General features: G+C 42.4%; 1 pseudogene; it reads right to left on the bottom strand.

Moving 5' to 3' along the window:
* Nucleotides 1-930: 930 nt before the first annotated feature.
* LOC147446790 (receptor-like protein kinase THESEUS 1 pseudogene) lies at nt 931-5,260 on the bottom strand (annotated as a pseudogene).
* Between the last annotated feature and the right edge of the window lie 3,437 nt (nt 5,261-8,697).

The following is an 8,697-nucleotide window of genomic DNA, read 5'->3' as shown; positions in this document are numbered from 1 at the left end:
ATGTGACACTAAAAGTTTCTTTTTGAAACTCCAAATAATACAAGGAAAATGGTACTTAGAAAAAATAAAAGTGTCCCGTCAAATATAAGTATCCCATTACCAACCTAGTGTTAAGCATATAGATATAGACATATGAATAGTCACTTAAGTAATTTGTTAATAAGTGACTTTGAATGACATTTATAAAAAAGAGGTAGAACAAATGGCTTAAAAAACCTACAAAAGAGTCACTTGGCCTTCAGTTTTTAAGCATCTTAGAACCTTAGGCCAGTGTTGGAGTTTACCCATCTTACCTCATGTAGAGTAGAAAGTCTTTCTACTTTCCGTTGCCAAAAAGCTTTACATTTCCTGCAATATGACCCTTCGCTTCTACATTAAAAAGCTTTTCATTTCCTACAATATCACCCTTCGCTTCTACATTTTAGATTAGAAGTTTTATAAAGCTTTTGATGAAGTCAAACAATGTGTGACATGTGGATGCCCTCCCCTTCCTTGAAATATTTAAGCCACATTATATATACTTCTCCAGTGGAGAAGTGCCAAAGTGGGTAACAGCCATCAAACATAGCCCATGAGCCTAGAACCCTCTACCTAGGGGTTAAATCATGAAAGCTCAACCACCCCAACTATGCCCTTTTTCTTGAAGGGGGACATTAAGCGTCACCTTGTGTGTGTGTGTGTGTGTGTATGTATGTATGTATGTGTATATATATATATATATATATATATATATATATATATATATATAGGCCTCTTAGAGATAGTGGACATTTGTTTTCTTATCTTATATATCTGTACCGAGTAGTGCGTGTCATCATCTGTGACTATTCAGGTCAGCGCCTTGGTAATGGAATGCGAGGCACTCACTCTAAGGCAGCACTCAGCTCTTAGGCTTTTGGTAAAAGAGAAAGAGAAACATATAGATTTAAGGACCAAAATTGCCCTCATCTCATAAAGCGTGTAAAAAGGTGCTTTTATTTTATAGGTGAGCACTTTTTCTTTTGTTGTACTGTGCTATACAAGCTCTACCAGGGACCAGGGTGCTTTATGTGGGTAGGCTACTATGAAGCCATGCTTACATTGATTTGAGGAAGGTTTATAGTCACCAATGCAGGTGGTGCTAGAGAGGAATTTGTGTCCAGAATGGTTGCATTACCTGAAAGAGGTGCCGCAGAGCAGAGCAAAAGACAAAAGTTCCAAGGCCCCAAGGAGTCCTTGCTTTAAAGAAGTTTGGGCAGAGCTCCAGCTCCACCACATGTAGACAAGCCACCAAGCATGAGGAAGATGTAGGCAAACCTTATCTCCGAATACTTGAGGAAGGAGAGGGTGCTCCTCTTTGAGAGTGGTTGTTTACAGAGATGGGCATAAGCTGATCCAAGGCAAAGGCAACATTACCTGCCTTGAGGGAAAACTAGTTGTGAAAAGACTGCTCTCCCATCCTCCTCCTCTTCCTCACTTCCTTTGTTGGGCCCATCACCTTCCCCTACTCTTGTGGTGGATCCCTCAACCAAGGGAGAGAGCTCTACCATTGATACCATCTCAGAAGAGCCCTCTTGCAGTTGCAATGCATACTCCAGATTCCAAAGCACATCCCCAATGGCAGGCCTGCTCAAGCCCTCATCCGCAAGGCACTGCTCTGCAGTTTCAGCAAACTTAGCCAAACAATTCAAAGTTATAGTGCTTGCAACATGCGGATCCACAATGTTCTCAATCTTTCCCCTTCTCTTACAGAGCATCGCCCACTCTGCTAAATTCACCTCATCCCCAGAAAGGCCAAGATTGATGGGCGGTCGTGCACACAGCACTTCTAGTAACACAACGCCAAGTGAATAAACGTCAGACTTCTCTGTCAGCTGCTGCCGGCGAAAGTACTCAGGATCCAAGTACCCAAAGCTCCCCTTCACTGCAGTGCTCACATGTGTCTCATCTAGCGCTGGCCCCGTCTTCGACAACCCAAAATCGGACATCTTGGCCACGAAGCTCTCGTCCAGCAGAATGTTGGTTGTCTTCACATCCCTGTGTATGATACTCTGAGCTGCCCCTGTATGCAAGTAGTGAATCCCCCTGGCAGCCCCTATGCAAATCTCCAACCTCTTTTTCCATGCTAAAGGCACGACATTAGGACCATAGAGGTGGCTGCGCAAAGTCCCGCGTGCCATATACTCGTATACCAAGATCATCTCATTCTGCTCATCACAGTGTCCAATCAAAGATACCAGGTGTCGATGGCGTAGCTTGGAAAGCATATTAATCTCTGTTTCAAACTCTGCAATGCCTTGTTGAGACTCCTGGCTACCCCGCTTCACAGCGACCTTCACACCATCATCAAGCTCTCCAAAATACACCTTCCCAAAGCCCCCACACCCAATCACTTGCGACTCATCGAAGTTGTTGGTGGCATCGAGCATCTCGACGAGTGTAAAATGCCGGCCTATAGTAGTTGACGGTGTCACTGATAAGGCCCTGGAGTTACTCTTGTGAGAGCTAGCTGTTGCTTTACTTGATAAGAGCTCATCATGTGTGGAGAGGGCCCATGCAGATTTATGCTTTCTTTTTGTCCTGGAGACCTTCAAGAAGACGATGCCTACAAATATCAGCAACAAGGCAGCCATTCCGCCAACAGTAGCTCCAACAATAGGGCCAAGTTTGTGCTTTGAGGTTGATGATGGTCGTACCACTATCTGTATTGCACCCTGTCCATCCAGGCTCCCATCAGAATTGTTCATTTTCCACACCTCAATTCCATTGAGAATAGCATGGTTAAAAGGTAAAGTGGTGGAGTGGGATGGAGGCCCTGCCTGAATCCAAAGCTTGGTCTCTCCTGAAGACAATCGGAGGGAGAAGTCTCTGTAATAAGCATGATTTTGTCCAGGTTGAACAAGCCCAAGGTCAAGCGCCGCAAATCCTGTCTGGTTTTGCAGATAGACATTGAAAACCCTTTTCCCTCCAGATGCATACACAAGTTCACAGAAGTGAAGCCGCACCACATAAACAAAGTTTTCCTGGACAGGGAGAACAAAGGAAAGATTCAAGCCAAGTGGATAAGATGTGGGTGAGAAGCTCACCTGGAGGCCAGTGCTATATACAATAGCAGGCGCAATCAGCATCGAAGGAACGGTCTCGTATTTGATTAATATGCTGTCAGTATCAATGCTCTCCACTCCTACAGGTGACAATAGGAAAGTCTCATTGGCCTGCCATGACCTGAAAAGACCTTTTGTATCATTTATTGGGGTCAGGGCAGCCCCTCCCACATTCACTCTATGCATAGTCTCCAACGCTGCATGTGGCACACCTATTGGCATCGGTGAGTTCGTGCCCAAGGGACTTGTGTCATCAGTAAAAAGGTTGGAGGGCATGGAAAGCACCTCTATGGCATTTACATACGCATACCCAAGTTCCGTACTGTTGGGGATGAAAGTAAGCATCAGAGTCTCGCCGCTGACATTGATGGAATACTCTTTGAACAGGTAACCTGAGGTGTAATTGTCTGAAGCAATGGCACCCAAGATGTTGACATTGACGAAGAGACTGTAAGAGTTAGCAGTGACAGAGAAAACAGACATCGACGGATCAAATTGCTGGTAAGCAAAGGGGTAGAAGTATAGGCGGACCCAATAACGACCAGGTGAAACAGGAAAGGAGTAGCTCGTTGCGGTGGTAAAGATGCGGGCGGCTGAGAGGAGAGGAGCGAGGGGGGATGCTGGTGAGGTGAGGATGCTTTGATTACTGTAAGCTGAAATGGATTTGGATGTTGATGATAGGTAGGGAGAGGGGACGTCGCTGACCCATGGGCGATTATCGACAGTGATGCTGCTATTGAAGGGAGCACCACATGTAAGCAGGTACATGAAAGGTGGTTTATACTCGGCCTGCTGAGCCTTGCTTCGTGCTGTGCATAGCAACGTCCAGACCACGACCCCAAGCAGGGGCAGCTTCATTTTGTCTTTCTGAGTTCTTGTCCTACTATCATTACTTGTGCATAGCTTCACCTGCTGCATCATGATTCATGAATCATGAGGGGAAGGCCGGCCTGCAATGAGCTCTTCCTCAAGAAGACGTTTGCTTGTCGTTGTTTGCCACATGTATTGAGCATCTTGTTGGTGGACCTGCGGTCCGGTAATCCGTCCTTTGATCCTATAACCATTTCAAAGTCTTCCACAATCAAGTATTCCATAATCCTCGAGACTAAAAACTAAAGTGACAGCCCACCCCAACGATCCCCGCGTGCCCTCTCTTCCCCGTCCGATGGATTTTATCAACTCGATGTCAACACACGAGTGTGCAACGAAACCTACTTGCAAGTTGCAACTTATCCATAGTGAACTTAATGGGAACTCTCTCTGAAGCTTGAGTGAACTAAGATGTCTAGATGGCTACCGCATACTTTATATGACAGAATCGTGCACGCCATTACAATAGTATAGCCTTGGCCTCAAGATTGAGGTGGTGGGTTCAAGCCCCTTGAGCCACAATTGTTCTCGTTTGGGAAATGAGGGTTGAGAACCGTTGGTGACCTTGGGCTGTTGATCCCTTCTGGCATGAGGGCGTCCTTTGATGATGAAGGTAGTTGCTTTTGACAATTTCAAGGAAATGAAATTCATTTGAAGTGAGGAGCATTGTGAATGAGAGGCATAAGGGAAAGTGAAGGGAAAGGTCCGGTCGTAAACATATGGACCATGGAAAATGGAAAGTCAAAAGGCATGCCCTCTCCATCTGGCTAGGTTGTTCAGACAAGCAAGCTCCCACAACTCATCAATAATGCGTTCAAATCTTTTAACTCCCTCCCTCAATCAAAATGGAGGATGCCCACAATTTAGCCCTGCACATTTTTAGCCATATTTATCAGTAAAAATAACGAAGTACAAATGGTTCCCAAAAGATTGAGCATGCATCATACCCCAAAAGTTCACTATGGATAAGTTGCAACTTGCAAGTAGCTTATACATAACCATCCTTCCGAAACTTAGAATGCTGCATTTTGCCCAAGATGTAACCTTCACACACATGGTTCAATGGTGTCTCGAGAGGGGGCAACAAAGCAACCATATTAAATTTCTACAAACACAAAAAAGTAGGAAAATGTGGATGTCCCAAAACATGCACGGCATGTGACAACGCATTAGAATCAGTAATTGTACACGCTAAATGATTGAGTTTGTAGCCCACATAAAAAAGCTCTCAATGCCACACTGGTATCACCACAACTGGCCTTATACATAGTACATTTGTCATCTAGAAATTTACTAAGTTTTGCATGTGTAGAGATACATACAAAATATTCTTGTTAACCCCATGAAGATGTAAAGAATCACCAAGTGTTACTGCAGTTTTTCACTCCCTTAACTAGATATGATGCATTTTTGGTGCATGTGATAGTATTCCTAGTAGGAATAGTATTGAGATAGGTGAACAAATCACGATGAGACATTATGTGCTTGGTTGCACCACTCTTAAAGTCCCGCATATGATCCACAAAGCCTATAGTACATGTGCATCATGAACAAATGGGTCATAATGACACTATGTATGGAAGGTTCATATTGCATCCTAGACATCATTTGCCATATCTACATTTGAGGGAGCATTTTCAATAGTTGTGTTTGCCCCTTCTTACAAGCCTCCTTAGCCTTATGCTTATGATGTTTCTTAATGAGGTCATCTTTTGCCTTGCAATAATGGAATTCCCCCCCCCTTATCACTAGACATCACAAACCTATTGGCTTAAAGCAGCGCAGGCGATTGTAGGCTTGTTGTCCAAATAAGCAATAGAAATGGAATTCTTAGTGCAAAAAATATGACCAAAGTGTTAGACGTGGTAGTATTAGTAATTTTCTTTTGAGAAGCCACAAATGCCCATTCCATTGCATGCTACGTAGCATTTCTTTTCCTAGACTAAAACTCTTGTAGCAATTCAAAGAAAAGACCGTCAAATTAAAATTCATAACATCAGGCTAAATCTCTATCAAAAGTCTCCGAGGGAAGGCAACAACCTAATAAGAATTTGGCAATGCATTTGAAGGATTGTCTACACAAGGGAACCATTAAGAATGGCATCACTAATAGCAATCAATTCGTTCCTTAGTTCTTTAATCTCTCAAGAAATACATCCGTATCCTCCTCCTCGCACACAGCCTTTGATTCTCCTACACAGGTAAATAACTTTTTCCTCCTTACGTTTTTCATACAAAGTAGCTATTCTATCCTATGTCCATTTTGCAATTTTGTTAAGAGAATTTATGAAGTAATGGAATGTTTAATAGAGAGTACAACTAATGCATGAATCTGTGCATCTTTAGTATCCCAATAAGACTTATCAGCATAGGAAAAAACCAACTCTAGTAGTAGAATTGCTAGAACATGCATCACCATCTACAAAATATCCATAAAACGTGATTATTGCAGCATAACTATGCACAATTCTCCAAACGCCCCAAAAATAACATGTTGCATCATGTATACCCATAGTGGGTAGTTATTTCCATCTAATTTTCCCATACGAGAGCACATGCGAAGAACACTCTTATTGTCAGCCATGATTGGTGATTGCATCTATGAAAAAGTTGCCTATGTAGAGAAAAACTACACAAAACTAGTGTGTGCTATATAGCACAACCAACAAAAGACTGCAAAATTCGTGTTTTGTAGAAATTTTCACTGCCAAAAGAACGAAGTTGCCTATTCAGTACTTCCATTGGTGGAAACAAAGGATGAAATAAGCCCTGCAAGCTTACCCAATAGTTATTTCTACTTTAAGACACTCACCAAATATATGACCAATTTGAGAAAGTAAGCTAGGAGGGGGCTTGCAATGCTACCCAAGGTGCAAAATCCTTCTTCAAGGCCATTGTGGCAGAAACATAATTAGAGTAATGCATGCAAAGATGGAGAAGAATAAGGGGATGCTCCATGTGGAAACACAACACAAGAAATAGAAGTAGTGGCTGTGTTGATACAAAGACAAAAGCTACCCTAGAATGATGAACATATACACATGTCCAAAAAAAACTCCAGGAGAGAAGAAAAAACCTCCTGAGGAGAGAATAAAGTGTGACAAAGGTTTTAAGTTTGGTAGAAGTTTTTTAGCTAAGTTGAGGTTCCATCAACCATTTTTCATTGTTAAAAGAGCAATTTTTAAACTTCACTAAATACTTATAGAAGACCTTATCAGCACTCAATAGGTTATTATAATGTTATAGAAAACTCTACAATTGTTGCAAGATTCTTTTAATCCATCAAATCTATTAGGAACTTTGTGAATGGCTTTGTAGGAAAAGAATTCTTCAATCGCTTCACTAAGATTTCATGGAAGTCATTGTAAATGTTGGGAATAGGGTTGCAAGGAAACACACATAGCTGGAGAAGATGAAGAAGCTCAAGGCACACAACAGAGAGTATGTATTGCTTAGTGCTATCCCTGGAGTGATGGGTGTATATATTATGCATGGGGGGAAAGCCTATAGTGAGGGAAAAATTCCCCGGTGGTCCTAAGTGTGTTCACACACATCACTACCACATGTATATGGTAACAAATCCCCCCTTGGAGTGATGCAGTGAACAACAGTTGGCACATAATATAAAGGGAGTGCCATGTCTTGAGTGCATGATCAATCCACAAAGGGGAGTAAGGCCAAAGATTTGTGGAAATCTTCAAACTTATCACGATGCAATACCTTTGTGAACATATATGCAAGGTTGTCATGTGTTGTCACATAAGCCAAGTTGACCTCTCCTACTGAGAGTCTCTCCCTGACATAGTGGTAATGCACCTCAATGTGCTTTGTGCTAGCATGAAAAATTGGGATCCTCGCAACTGCCAATGTGCTCTGACTGTGAGTGTAGATGATGTTGGCAATGTCATGTACAACACCCAAATCATCCATAAGGCATCTGAGCCATACACACTCAACCACAGCTGTGAAGACTGCCTTGTACTCAGCCTCACAATTAGAAGTGGCCACAGTAGGTTGCTTCTTTCTCAACCATGATATGCATGAACTGTTGAGCATGAAACAAAAACCACTTGTGGACACGTGTATCTTAAAACAACCAGTCCAATTTGAGTCTAAAAAAACATGTAAGGGTGGCAATGGTCCCCCCTTGGGATAAAACAAGCCAAGATGAAAAGTGCCACACAAGTAGCAAAAAATCCTCTTGCCAATGCTTAGACTCTGGGCTATGCCTAAATCTTCTAATTTGTGAGACTGCAAATTGAATATCCGGCATTGTATTGCATACATAAATAAGGCATCCAGCAGCGTTTTGGTAAAAAGTGACATCGGCAAGATCACCAACATCGTGAAGACTCAATTTAACCTCTTTTCATGGGAGTACCAGTAGGTTTGTAGTCCTCAAATCCAAACTTACATAGCAATGTCTTCATGTAACTTGTTTGGCACAAGGCAATACCACCATCACTGTCATAAAATCTAATTTCTAACCAACACAAATGATTTTCTCATATTAAACTGGTCTTTTAATGTGGGAGAATAAGCGGGAACAAGGGTTAGGATATAGACATGTGCTTATGGATCTATCTCAACACGGGGCCAAGGTTAAAGGGGTCCAAACGGGAGATGGTCTATCAAAGAGCAAGGCTAATGGATCTTAAAAGACCTTAGGGTAGCTTCATTAAAGACCTCCAATAGTTAGTGTAAATAGCCTTGGACCTTAGGTAAGCTAGGGTTGTGCTTGAGG

The sequence above is a fragment of the Adiantum capillus-veneris genome, chromosome 11, assembly GCF_014529385.1.
Source record: "Adiantum capillus-veneris isolate H3 chromosome 11, ASM1452938v2, whole genome shotgun sequence".
Taxonomy (NCBI): Eukaryota; Viridiplantae; Streptophyta; class Polypodiopsida; order Polypodiales; family Pteridaceae; genus Adiantum; species Adiantum capillus-veneris.
The sequence above is the reverse complement of the archived record's forward strand: the minus strand, read 5'-3'. Positions and strand labels throughout refer to the sequence as shown.